The following is a 14238-nucleotide window of genomic DNA, read 5'->3' on the forward strand; positions in this document are numbered from 1 at the left end:
TGGCACAATGGAGTGATAATGAGAGAATTTCAAAAGCAGCAAGAGGAAAGAAAACAACTACATACAAGGGAAACCCCATAAGGCTATCAGTGGAAGAATGGAGTATCATTAAAAAAAAAAAAAAAGAAGAAGGGAGTGGCATGATATTTTCAAAGTGAAGAAAGTAAAAAACCCTACAGCCAAGAATATTCTATCCAGCAAGGCTATCATTCAGAATGGAAGGAGAAATGGTTTCCCAGACAAACTAAAGCTTAAGGAATCCATGGCCACTAAACCAGCTCTACAACTAATGTTAAAGGGGATCCTTTGAGTGGAAAGACCATAAGCAGGGCTAAGAAATGTAAGGAGCACAAAAGCAGTAAACATAAGTCTGTCTATAAACCAGTCAATGGACTCTCAAAATGAAAGATTGTAAAGTATGGCAGCATACACATAAAACGTGGGTTGGGTTGAGGGGAGAGGAGTAAAGTATGGGTTCAAACTTTAAGCGACCATCAACTATACACACAAAATGTTTTATACAAACTGAATGGTAACCAGAAATCAAAAACCAGTAACAGGTATGCAAAAACTAAAGAGAAAGGAATCCAAGCAAATCACTAAAGAAAGCCAACTAACTGTGAATGAACAGAGCAAGAGAAGAAAGAACAGAGAAGAACCACAAAAACAACCATAAAATGTGTAACAAAATGGCAATAAGCACATACTTATCTCTAGGTTTAGTGTAAATGGACTAAATGTTCCAATCAAAAGACACAGGGTGACAGAAATGTAAAAAAGCAAGACCCGTCTATATGCTGCCTACAAGAGACTCACGTCAGACCTAAAGACACATGCAGATTGAAAGTGAAGTGATGGAGAATCATTTTTCATGCAAATGGATATGAAAAGAAAGCTGGGCTTGCAATGCTTACATTGGACAGAATAGACTTTAGACAAGCACTGTCAGAGGGGACAAAGAAGGACACTATATAATCATAAAGGGAACAATACAACAAGAAGGCATAGCAATTGTAAATAGTTATGCGCCCTACATGGGAGCACCAAAATATATAAAGCAGCTAATAACAAACATAAAGAAAGCAATTGATAATAATACACTAATAATAGTGGGCTTTAACACTCTGCTTACATCAATGGATGGATCATCCAAACAGAAAATCAACAAGGAAACAATGCCTTTGAATGACACATTGGACCAGATGGACCTAACAGATATATTCAGAACATTCCATCCAAAAACAGCAGAATACTCTTTTTTTTTTTTTCAGGTGAACATGGAACATTCTCCAGAATAGATCACATATTAGGCCACAAAACAGTCTCAACAAATTCAAAAAGATCAAAGTCATACCATGCATTTTCTTCTGGCCACAATGCTATGAAACTAGAAATTAACCACAAGAAAAAATCTGGAACTAGCACAAATTCACAGAGGTTAAATAACTAATGCTACTAAACAATGAATGGGTCAACCAAGAAATCAAAGAGGAAATCAAAAAATACATGGAGACAAATGAAAAAGAAAACACAACAATCCAAAATCTTTGGGATGCAGCAAAAGCTGTTCTAAGGAGGAAGTTTATAGCAATACAGTCCTACCTCAAGAAGCAAGAAAAATCTAAAAGTAAACAATCTAACCTTACACCTACAGGAACTAGAAAAAGAAGAACAAACAAAACCCCAAACCAGTAGAAGGAAGGAAATAATAAAGATTAGGGCAGAAATAAATGAAATAGAAACTAAAAAAAGCCAGTAGAACAGATCAATGAACCTGGGAGTAGGTTCTTTGAAAAGATCAACAGAAGTGATATATCTTTAGCCAGAACTCATCAAAAAAGAGAGAGGACTCAAATAAACAAAATCACAAATGAAAGAGGAGAAATAACAACCGACATCACAAACATGCAAAGGATTATAAGAGAATATTATGAAAAATTATATCCCAACAAATTGAACAACCTGGAAGACATGGATAAACACCTAGAAACATATAACCTCCCAAAACTGAATCAGGAAGAAATAGAAAATGTGAACAAACCGATTAGACAGATTAACAGCAATGAAATGGAATCAGTAATCAAAAAACTCCAAACAAACAAGAGTCCAGGACCAGACGGCTTCACAAGTGAATTCTACCAAACATTTAAAGAAGAGTTAATACCTAATCTTCTCAAACTATTCCAAAAAATTGAAGAGGAGGGAAAGCTTCCAAATTCATTCTAGGAGGCCAGCATTACCCTGATACCAACACCAGATAAAGACATTATCAAAAAAGAGAACTACAGGCCAATATCTCTGATGAACATAGGTGCAAAAATCCTCAACAAAATATTATCAAACCGAATCTAACAAATACATTTAAAAAAAAAATTCACTCACCACAATCAAGCGGGATTTATTCCTGGGATGCAAGAGTGGTTCAATATTTGCAAATCGATCCATGTGATACACCACATTAATAAAAGAAAGGATAAGAACCACGTGATCAGATTTGCTCATAGTCGCCATGATGGCCATGAGTTTATTGCAGCAGGCTTCGGTCACTGCAGTGGCTGCTCTCTCTGGCCACTGGCTTGGCACTCGGCTTGGATTTGGGGGCTTCCTCACCCGTGGCTTTCCGAAGACTGCAGCTCCTGTGTGACACAGTGGAGACCATGGGTAAAGACTGTTTACCATCAAACCTTCTGGTTTCTATGACAGGCATTTTTTTCAGTTTAAGGAAGTTCTACATTTTGTTGACTGGGATTCCAGTAGCAGTTGGCATAACTCTGGTGAATATATTCACTGGTGAAGCTGAGTTAGCAGAAATTCCAGGAGGCTATATCCCAGAACACTGGGAATATTTCAGGCATCCTGTATCAGGATGGATTGCCCAAAGTTTCTTTGAAGGCCGTGAAAAGAATTACGAAACAACAATGGCTAGCCTTCAAATTGAAGCTGAAAGGGTCGATTTATGGTTAAAGGAACCGGAAGTACAAAGTTTAGTTAATGTGTGAGAGAGGCGATGGTCCCCGGCATCAGTACCCGATCTTTGAGAAGGTGTTGATTGATCATTCTCCAAAAGCAACTCCCAACAACTAATCTTTTATTTCTCTAAATACAAAGTATATTTGTATTCTCTTTAGGGGAAAATTAATTAATAAATGTATTCTGTGTTTTTGCTCATGTGATGAATAAAAGATCCTCCATTGCTCTATTTCTCAACACATTGGTTCAGGTTAAGACTTTTGTGTGGGATTTCATTTTTCCCCCAGCTTTATTGAAGCATCATTGACAATACTGTAAGATATTTAAAGTGCACATTGTGATGATTTGATACACATTGTGAAAGGCAGATTAAGACTTTTGATTTGTGGGTTTTGGCTTCCTCCTTTAAGAAGGTTTATTGGAGCACCTGGGTGGCTCAGTCGCTGAAGCGTCTGACTCTTGATTTTGGCTCAGGTCATGATCTCAGGGTCGTGAGATCGAGCCTCACCATGGGCTCTGTGCTCAGCGTGGAGTCTGCTTGAGATTCTCTCTCTCCCTCTCCCTCCATACCTCCCCCCTCCCTCCTTCTCAAAAAAAAGTTTATCATGTAAAAAAAGAAAACTTGGACATACAGGAATTTGTGGACTCCTAAAGGTGTAACTTTGAAAGTATAATGTTTTATTTGTCTGATAATCGGAATTTAGAGAAGTCTAGTTATGCTAAACATCAGGAAATACAGTAGTTTACATTCATGCCTGTATTGTAGATACATAGATCATTCACAGGAAATTCAGAATTTCAAATTACATAAATACTGAACTAACTGTATAAACCATTAACACCTTAATAAACAACTTTTCAGTGAAAAAAAGAAAGAGAAGCATGTGATCATTTCATTGGATGCAGAGAAAGCATTTGACAAAGTACAAGATCCATTCACAACTAAAACGCGCAACAAAGTTGATTTAGAGGGACAATACCTCAACATAATAAGAGCCATATATGAAAAACCCACAAAGAACACCATACTCCATGTGGAAAAACTGAGAGCTTTCCCCCTGGGGTCAGAAACGAGGCAAGGATGTCCACTCTCACCACTTTTATTCAACACAGTAGTGGAAGTCCTAGCTGCAACCATCAGACAAGAAAAGGGATACAAGGCATCCAAATTGGTAAGGAAGAAGTAAAATGTTCACTATTTGCAGATAACGTGATACTGTATATAGAAAACCCAAAAGACACTTCCAAAAAGCTACTAGAAATGATAAATGAATTCAGTAAGTTCTCAGGATACAAAATCAATGCACAGAAATCTGTTGCATTTCTAGACACCAATAATGAAGCAACAGAAAGAGAAATTAAGAAAACAATCCCATTTACAACTGCACCAGAAAAGAGTAAAATGCCTAAGAGTAAACTTAACCAAGGAGATGAAAGACCTGTACTCTGAAAACTATAAAACACTGATGAAAGAAACTGAAGACAACACAAACAAATGGAAAGACATTCCATGCTCATGGATAGGAAGAACAAATACTGTTACAATGTCCATACTATCCAAAGCAATCTACAGATTTGATGCAATGGCTGTCAAAATACCAACAGCAGTTTTCACAGAACTCGAACAAACAATCTTAGAATCTGTATGGAACCACAAAAGACTTTGAATAGCTGAAGCAATCTTTTTTAAAAGAATATTTTATTTAATTATATTTGACAGAGAGAGACACAGCGAGAGAGGGAACACAAGCAGTGTGAGTGGGAGAGGGAGAAGCAGGCTTCCCGCGGGGAGCCGGATGTGGGGCTCGATCCCAGGACCCTGGGATCATGACCTGAGCCGAAGGCAGACGCTTAACGACTGAGCCACCCAGGCGCCCCTAGCTGAAGCAATCTTGAAAAGAAAAACAAAGCTGGAGGTATCATAATTCCAGACTTCAACTTACATTACAAAGCTGTAGTAGTCAAAACAGTATGGTACTGGCACAAAAATAGACACGTAGATCAACGGCACAGAATAGAGAGCCCAGAAATAATCCCACGAGCATATGGCCAATTGATCTTTGACAAAGGAGGCGAGAATATCTAGTGGGAAAAAATTTTGGTTCCCAACAAATGGTGTTGGGAGAACTGAACAGCTACGCGCAAAAGAATAAAACCAGACCACAATCTTACATCCTGCACAGTGACAAACTCAAAATGGATTACGGACCTAAATGTGAGACCTGAAACTATAAAAACCTCAGAAGAGAGCACAGGCTGTAATTTCTCTGACACCAGCTGTAACAGCTTTCTTCTTTTCTTTTTTCCCCCTAGATATGTCTCCTGAGGCAAGGGAAACAAACGCAAAAATAAACTATTGGGACTACATCAAAATAAAAAGTTTCTACACAGCAGAGGAAACAGTCAATAAAACTAAAAGACAACTTACTGAATGGGAGAAGATATTTCCAAATGATATATCTGATGAAGACTTAGTATCCAAAATATATAAAGGACTTATACAACTCAACACCCGAAGACAAATAATCCAATTAAAAATGGGCAGAACATGAATAGACATTTCTCCAAAGAAGACATCCAGATGGCCAACAGACACATGAAAAGATGCTCAACATCGCTCACCATCAGGGAAATGCAAATCAAAACCACAGTGAGATATCACCTCACATCTGTCAGAATGGCTAAAATCAAAAACACAAGAAATGACAAGTGTTGGCAAGGATGTGGAGAAAAAGGAACCCTTCTGCACTGCTGGTGGGAATGCAAACTGGTGCAGCCAGTATGGAAGACAGTATGGAGGTTTGTCAAATAAATAAATAAATAAATAAATAAATAAATAAATAAATAAATAAAAATAGAACTACCATATGACCGAGTAATTCCACTGCTGGGTATTTACTCAAAGAATACAAAAACACTAATTTAAAAAGATACATGAACCCTTATGCTTATTGAAGCATTATTTACAATAGCCAAATTTTGGCAGCAGCCCAAGTGTCCATCGATAGATGAATGGGTAACAAAAAGTTACACACACACACACACACACACACACACACACACAGAATGGAATATTACTCAGGCATAAAAATGAATGAAATCTTGCCATTTGCAGCGACATGGATGGATCTAGAGAGTATAATGCCAAGCAAAATATGTCAGGAAAAGACAAATGCCACGTAATTTCACTCCTATGTGGAATTTAAGAAACAAAACAAATGAGCAAAGGGAAAGAGAGAGAGAGAAAGAGAGGAGAGACAAACCAGGAAACAGACTCTTAACTATGGAAAACAAACACTTGTCATGATGAGCACTGAGTAATGTATAGAATTGTTGAATCACTGTATTGTACACCTGAAACTAATAGAACACTACATGTTAACTGCACTGGACTTAAAATTACGAAAAGAGAACACTAGTATACTATTGTATGTAATAGAAAGCTTGGTAAAGGAACTATATTTACATCGCTAGTACTGGAGAAATAAATGTTGGGCCATTCATGTGATGCCACAACTGGTCTTTATAAAACAAAGTGAATTTTTGTTGTAAGGTAATTGAAAATGTTATCATAGAAATGCGTTTACATAGGAAGATGGTAACAATATGTGCAAAAGCAGGTTACAAGCATCATAAAGGACACAGATCCATTTTTTTTTTTTGCTTATATAGGCATATATCTATTTATCCAGAGGTCTCAAAGCATAAAAATGAAAACGATCTTGTTGTTCCGGTCATCTAGAGCTTTTTATTCATCATCGTAAGAGGCTGCACTTTCTGTCGGGATACCTCAGACAGGCACCCTTGGGAATGCCCCCTTTCTTTTATTTTTTATTTATTTTATTAGGTTCAATTAGCCAGCATATAGGACATCAGTAGTGTTTGATGTAGTGTTCAACGATTCATTAGGTGTGTATAACACCCAGTGCTCATCACAACGCTTGCCCTTGCCCTCCTTAGTACCCATCATCCGGTTACCCCAACTCCCTCCCCCCTCCGCTCTGTAACCCTCAGTTTGTTTCCCGGAGTCCAGAGTCTCTCTCATGGTTTGTCTCCTTCTTTGATTCTTCCCCCTTCCTACCGAGATGTCTTGAAAGCTGTCTGATGGGTTTTCACCACAGCCCCTCCCTCCCACCTTCCTGCTCAGCGATGTTCAAGCTGCAGTTCAGGCAGTAGTCACGGGGTGGCATCAACGTACTTCCACCGTCAATTTCTCCGCAAAGAGGTTTGTTTATTCCCGGAGCGAGAAAATACAACACTTTCCCTTAAGACCCAGCCTGTGAACCAATGAATAGAATATTTTAAATTCTGTCTGATAGAACTGATGGGTGTGAAAGAAGACTGTAAAACAAAAAACAAAACAAAACGAAACTAAGCTAAGCTAGGCTAAACTAAACTAACCTAAAGAACAAAACGCCTGTACCCCATGCCATGCACAAGATGAAACACAGGTGACAGGAGTGCACCATGGCAGTAGGCAGCAAGGGGGCTAAGGGCAGGGCAGGACAGGTGGGAGGTGTCTGAGAGAGAATGGGGAGCTGGAGTGGTGTCTGGGCAGGCTGTACAGGGGTGGGGTGGTGGAGGGTGAAAGCCCTGATCTCTGGGAGGGACTCCGCACAGTGTGGACACGTCAACCTGCACTGAGGAGGGAAGAAATACATCGATAAATGCGATATAGATTTGGGGCCAAGAGCAGATGGACCTGCTTTAATGCACATATGAAATTTCCCAACAGAATCTGTATCTCAGTAAACAAACGATTCCAAGAATTTTCTTATTCTTTGCAAACTGTGCTGGGTTCATCTGAGGTGGCCAGAGCTGGGATTGCAGCTCCGAGGCATGGACCAGGGGTCTCAGCAAGGAGGAGGGAAAGATGAAATTTGTGATCTTCTTTGAGTGGTTTCAGCCAGACTTTTCGGGAATTTTTCACTTCATGGCAGTAATTCCTTTGGTGTGCATCATTTTCTGGGATATCTAAATCTGAGATCAGAATCCATCCCCTGTGTGAGCTGAATATAGAACTCCACTTGTGAGGTGGGGTGATTGAGCCAGAGGAGGCATACACACACACACACACACACACACACAGAGTCAATTCAATTTTGAAGTCTACTTCGTTCTCCTATAAAATTGAATATAATGAGTGTTTATAAAGTGAAGAATGTATGTGCACACATATGTGCACTATTGTCTTCATTGTCAAAAGGGACTTTTGGGTGAATACCCATGGTGCCACAGTATCAGGGGAGTGTAAAATGCTCAATTCTCAAGCCTTAGAAACCCATCTTCTAAAAGCAGTCCTGCTCTGTGTCCTCTAGAGAGGGCGAAAGATGGAACCTCATTCCCATCCTGCCATTTATCTGGAGAGGAGATGTAGGTTCTGTGAGCCTGAGCTTTGTCATCTGCGAAGTGGGACTCAGGAGACCTTTGTCACACAGCTGTCCCAAGGGAAAAATCAGAGAACCTGCTCAGAGGATATGGCATGTAGTGGGACTTCCAGAGCCCTTTAGAAGTTGAGACATAGCAGTAGGGGCTGGCTGAGCTTCAGGGCTAAGGCAGGCATGGTGAAAAGGTATTTCTCATTGTTTCTCCTAATGAAAATATAGATATCTTTATGAAGGAAGCAAATATTTCTCTGATATGCCTTGAGTTTAAAGTTTTAAAGGCAGAAAGATCCCTAGTTTCTTGGGTGAATCAGAAGCTTATAAGCAATGCTCAACATCAGGCTTCTCAGCAGACCCTAAACCAGTTCTCCATGCAGGGAAGACGGGCCTGCTTATCCGTTGTTTGTTTGTTCCTTTGTTTGTTCTTTATTGAAGTGCAAATGACGCACAATATTATAGTAGTTTTAGGCGTACACCGTAGTGATTCAACAATTACATACATTACAAAATGCTCAGTACTATAAGTGTAGTCACCATCTGTCACCATACAAAGTTATTACAATATTATTGACTATATTCCCTATGCCGCACTTTTCATCCCCATGACTCATTTATTTTATAACTGCATTTGTATCTCTTAATCCTCTTCATGTATTTTGCCCATCCTCCCACCCCTCCCCTCTGGCAACCACCTGTTTGTTCTCTGTATTCATGAGTCTGTTTCTGTTTTGCTTTGTTTGTTCATTTGTTTTCATTTTTTAGATTCCAAATAGAAGTGAAATCGTATGGCATCTATTTGTCTGACTTGTTTTACTTAGCATAATGCCCTCTAAGTCCATCCATGTTATTGTGAATGGCAAGATTTCATTCTCTTTTTATGGCTGAGTAATATTCCTGTGTGTGTGTGTGTGTGTGTGTGTGTGTGTATACACAATACATGTAACACACACACATATGTCACATCTTCTTTATCCATTTATCTATCGATGGACACTTGGGTTGCTTTCATATCTTGCCTATTACAATTAATGATGCAGTAAGACAGGCCTGTTTTTAACTCACCTGGTGACCTCAGTGATAGAGCACATTAGGGCAGCAAGGTGTGGTGTTTGCCTAACTGCTGCTCCTGGACTGCTCCATAGGTTAATACATTTTACAGGAGTATTCTGGACTAGTCCTGGAGTCACCACTGCAGGAGTCTTCAGATCATGCATTATCCAACCATGTCACACCAGAATTTTAGCCAACTGCTGTCTCCCTGAGAGGGAGAAAATCAAGATTTACTAGCATTTCTTCAACATACAGTTGGCCGTTCTTTCACTAATAACTACACATACATTTTGACTTAAAACCCACACTGTCCAGCGAAAGTGTTTCACTAATTCTGTAGTGTAAATAAGAAGGTAAGAAGGAAACAGGGTAAATCTGGAAAATTCAAGGGTTAAGTTTGAATCAGAGTAACTCCTTCACATTAACTTTTAAACTTGCTCAAAGTTCAGGGCATTGAAGATTAAAAAATAACCCCTCCTCTGACCCCCAATTCCCATGCAGGCATAAGCCTCTCACTCTGTCTCTCCATCTCTCTGTCTCTCCGTCTCTCTGTCTCTCCGTCTCTCTGACTCTCTGTCTCTCTCTCTCTCCCACTCTCTTCCCCTTCAAAGTCGAAGTTCCAGAAAGAGATTTTTACATTCCCTGGTAACATTCTTTACTTCCCACTGAATCCTTATCTGACTGCTTCTGTCCTCATGTTTGCAATGATGTGCTCTCACCAAGGCCACAAGCCACCTTATTCTCCCTAGGTCCAGATTATTGTATAAATATATTAACATACTGAATATTAATTTTACTGACCTCCTCATAATGGTGCTGTGAGCACTGAATTGGACCATACATTAAAGAAATCTTGGTAATAAGAAATTTTAGCTGTATTCGTTTCATTTCGTGTATCTTTATTGACATTACTGTATCCATAGGCAGGAAGAAAAAATAGGATATTGTCTGAGGATTATTCACAATGACATATGGGGTATGGTGTAGTTAGTTGCCTAGGACCCCATAACAAATCTTCCCAAATTCTGTGGTTTGAGATACCAAAAATGTATTCTCTCATAGGTCTGAAGACCAGAAGCCCCCAATCAAAGTGTCAGGCAGGGCCATACTCCCTCTGAAGGCTCTAGGGCAAAATTCATTCTTGACTCTTCCAGTGTCTGGTGGCTCCTGGCTTTCCTGGTCTGTGGCAGCATAACTCCAACCTCTGCTCCATCTTCACACGGCCTCTTCCCTATGTGTGAAATCTCTCTCTTGTTTCTAAGCACAGCAGTCACTGGATTTAGGGCCCACTCTAAATCCAAGATGATTTCATCTCAAGATCCTTAACTATATGTGCACAGACCCTGTTTCCAAATAAGGTCTCACCATAATTTCAGGGGTTGGGGTTTGGACATATCTTGTTTGGGACATAAATCAATCCACTACAGTGATATGCAGGTTAAAACAACTAACATGAGATCTTAGCTTTTGTATATAAGTATGCAAATACACGCATACGTGCATAAACATATAAATACCTGCGTAAGAAAGAATGTAATGCATTCTTGAAGAATATAATGCAGATTAAAACATTCAGGGGCTGTCTTTGGGTTGTACGTTTTGGGGTAATGTTTTTTCCCCTCTCTTCTATCTTATCTATTTTACCTAAAACAAATGCCAATTGCTCTTGCAACTACATATTTAAAAAAAATAATAAAACGACAGGGAAGCAAGTGCATTCTTAGCCCACCCACAGGAAAACCTTTAGAAGGACCACCCTGCCCTAGGCCTGTGAGGTGGGTCCTGTGGGGTGGGTGTCTTTATGATAATTACCTGTGACCAACAAAGAATTAAGCAGACCCTAAGAAGGAAGTAAACCATTGAAGGTGTTATCAATAGAGATGTTAAAAGGATTTAAGTTCCCTGGTTAGCTTTCTATAAAAGACCAACCCCAAAGGCCCTCATTGGCAACACTGCCTGGACCCCTCTCACTCCTGAGAGCTTTTTCTGTATCCTTGCTTAATAAACATCTATCGTTTTACTCAAAAAAAAAAAAAAATCAAACCTTTAGAATGGGAATGTCCTTAAGGGACGGTAAGGAAGACAAGATGTCAGGGAAACCTCTTTCTCAATATAACAAGATAATTTCCCTTCAAATTTCAAACCACAGTGATTGTTATCGATATTTTCAATTCCTGCCTATTAAACCATGGAAAAAAAGTCGTCCTTCAGTTTTTTTTGTTTTGTTTTGTTTTGATTTTGCTGTGCCTTAATAAACAGTGAGGTTGAGGGTCTTATCAGATGAGAAGCAGTAGTGTACACTGGAGAGATGTGGGGCTCAGCAGCCACACAGAATCTGTTCATATCTCTGTCTTGTGACTTGCTAGCCTGCCCTCGCTATGCCTCAGTTTCCCAAAGTTTAAAATCAGGCAACAATAGCTCTTTCTCATAGGCTCTGCTGAGGATGAAATGAGTAAGTAGAGGTGTAGCACTTACAACACGGTGGGGTGTAGAGGGAGCCAGCAATAATATTAACTATCCTTATGATTATCATCATACCAGAATGCACCAGTAGTGTTCTTACTTTGTGAATAACCACCTTGGGTATTTAGCAGAGGAGAGTTCTAGGCAAAGTGTTGAAGTGTGGACTGGTTTCTCCTTACTGCTTATAATAAAATGTGAGAGAAGAGATAAATCCAGTGAACTGTTAAGCAAAAAAACAAAGCCAAAAAACAAAAAAAAAACCGGCCTTGAAGATTTGGAACATTCTGAGCCTATCTATGTCATAAAAAGCGAGAAAGCACGTTCAGGAGAGAACACCAAGGGTATGGCTGGGAAATCACTCCAGGAAGAGATTACTTATGGATTTAATCAGCCATCTCAGCTGAAGCCAGAAACAGAGATGTAGAAAACCTGAACAGACCCATTACCAGCAAGGGAATTGGAGCAGTAATCAAAAATCTCCCAACAAACAAGAGTCCAGGGCTGGATGACTTCCCAGGGGAATTCTACCAAACATTTAAAGAAGAATCAATACCTATTCTTCTGATGCTGTTTCAAAAAAAAGAAAGTTCTGATTAAATGACAATGTATAAGAGGTGATCTAACTGTATTTATTAATGAACACTTAGGTGACTGAGGTCCAACTCTTGAGCACGGAATTTGGTCGGAAATGCCAAATTCATTACATATTAAATAATGTTAAATTAAATAATGAATCTGTTCATGAGCTTTCTAGAGTTCTTTTATAGTGTACATCAACCACTTTATCCAACAGTTATAAAATCATAGGTCCTTGGGAAATTCTTGGGAAAGAACACCCGGCAAAGGGATCCCCACCCCTATTTATTCACCCTTTGGATGGGTGGTAGGAGTAATAAGAATAAACAATCACAAAAGACACCAATAATTATAGAGCACATAGTAGATTAACAGATAAAACTCTTGGTTAACACCATACAACCAGCGAGTAATGATTCCCAGGGTCAAATCCTGGTCATTTCTCATCCCACATTCGGTGCCCCAACCCCTGTTTATATATTGAGTGTTCTTCTGTGTTAGGCTGGAGGCCAGCACAGGGGAAGGGACTCACCCAATGTCCTGTGGCCAGTTAATGAGTCAGGCAACTGAGACGCATGTTTGATGACTCCCATCTCCTGTCTAGCCGACCTGTTCCTCTTCTATGCTCTTCCATACTATTTCTTCTTCCTGGAACACAGTAAGAAATTGCTTCTAGTCAAGCTAGAAGGGAAATAGGGAGACAGGAAAGCACGTGGGAAAAAGGAAATGGTGAGATGGGACCAAAGTTTACTTCTTGCTGCTACATTTCCAGATGTGGTCTTATTCCATATCTTCTATCTTATGGGACAGAAGGGGCAGGGTGAGCTGGGAGTAACATTTATCAAAGCCCTACTATGTACCAGACATTCTTTGAGAGTTTCTCCATTTTATCTTACAACAAATCTGTGAAGAAGGCACCCTTAGTCCCATTTTAGAGATGACCAACCTCAGACTCACAGAGCTATGTAAATGTTCCTCAGTCAAACAGGCCAAGTGGCAGCTTCCCATTTAGATGTTGGATTTCCAGGGCTTAAGTCCCCATGGTGGGAAATTCCTTGAAATGGAAACTGAGTGGTGTCATGCTATGACATACCTCATGCATAGAGTTACATGGTGTCATGGCATGACACTGGGCATGAAGATGATGGTGGGCACAAAATCCTGCCCCATGGGCCAACAGGCCTTGGCATGGGGACACATAGGCTGGCTGAGTCCTGAGATGTTGAACTGGACTCAAGGAAGCAGCATAAACTCTTGCCCTTTGGAAAGGGAACCTGAATGGTAGGATATTAACAGGTACAAAACTATCATAGGCATGTTTGTTTGTTTTTTTCCTGTCCAATCTCATGTAATCCTAATAGCTCCATTCAAGGGCAATAATTATCCCTGTTACTCAGACAATGGAACTAAAGTTAAAAGAGTAAGTAACATGACCAAAGAAACAACCTTATAAATTACTGCTCCAGAACTCAAAACCTGGAATTGCATGGACTAAGCTTTTTGCTACTCTGTCGTGTAAGCTGACATTTGATATACCTCAAAGCATCATTATTCAGTTGTTCTTCTTAAAACAATGCGTTAAAGTACTTTTTAAATGCTAAAAAATCATTATAAAGTATAGAATGCCATCTGTGTAGCAAAAATTAAAAATCAAAAGGCATGTGGAAAGCAGTGCGAAATTATTTACAACTTATATTCTGATACAGTGTTTATATCCTCAATGTATGAAATGTTCTTCAACAGTAGAGATGGGACAGTAATATCAACGGAGAATGTGCATATAAAGCAGTATAAA

The 14238-nt window shown here is 39.5% G+C and overlaps 1 pseudogene; it reads left to right on the forward strand.

Moving 5' to 3' along the window:
- The first annotated feature begins 2509 nt into the window (after positions 1-2509).
- On the forward strand, positions 2510-3084 carry LOC102739295 (NADH dehydrogenase [ubiquinone] 1 beta subcomplex subunit 5, mitochondrial-like; annotated as a pseudogene).
- Positions 3085-14238: the final 11154 nt, after the last annotated feature.

The sequence above is a fragment of the Leptonychotes weddellii genome, chromosome X, assembly GCF_054177405.1.
Source record: "Leptonychotes weddellii isolate Sample4059 chromosome X, ASM5417740v2, whole genome shotgun sequence".
NCBI classification, from domain to species: Eukaryota; Metazoa; Chordata; class Mammalia; order Carnivora; family Phocidae; genus Leptonychotes; species Leptonychotes weddellii.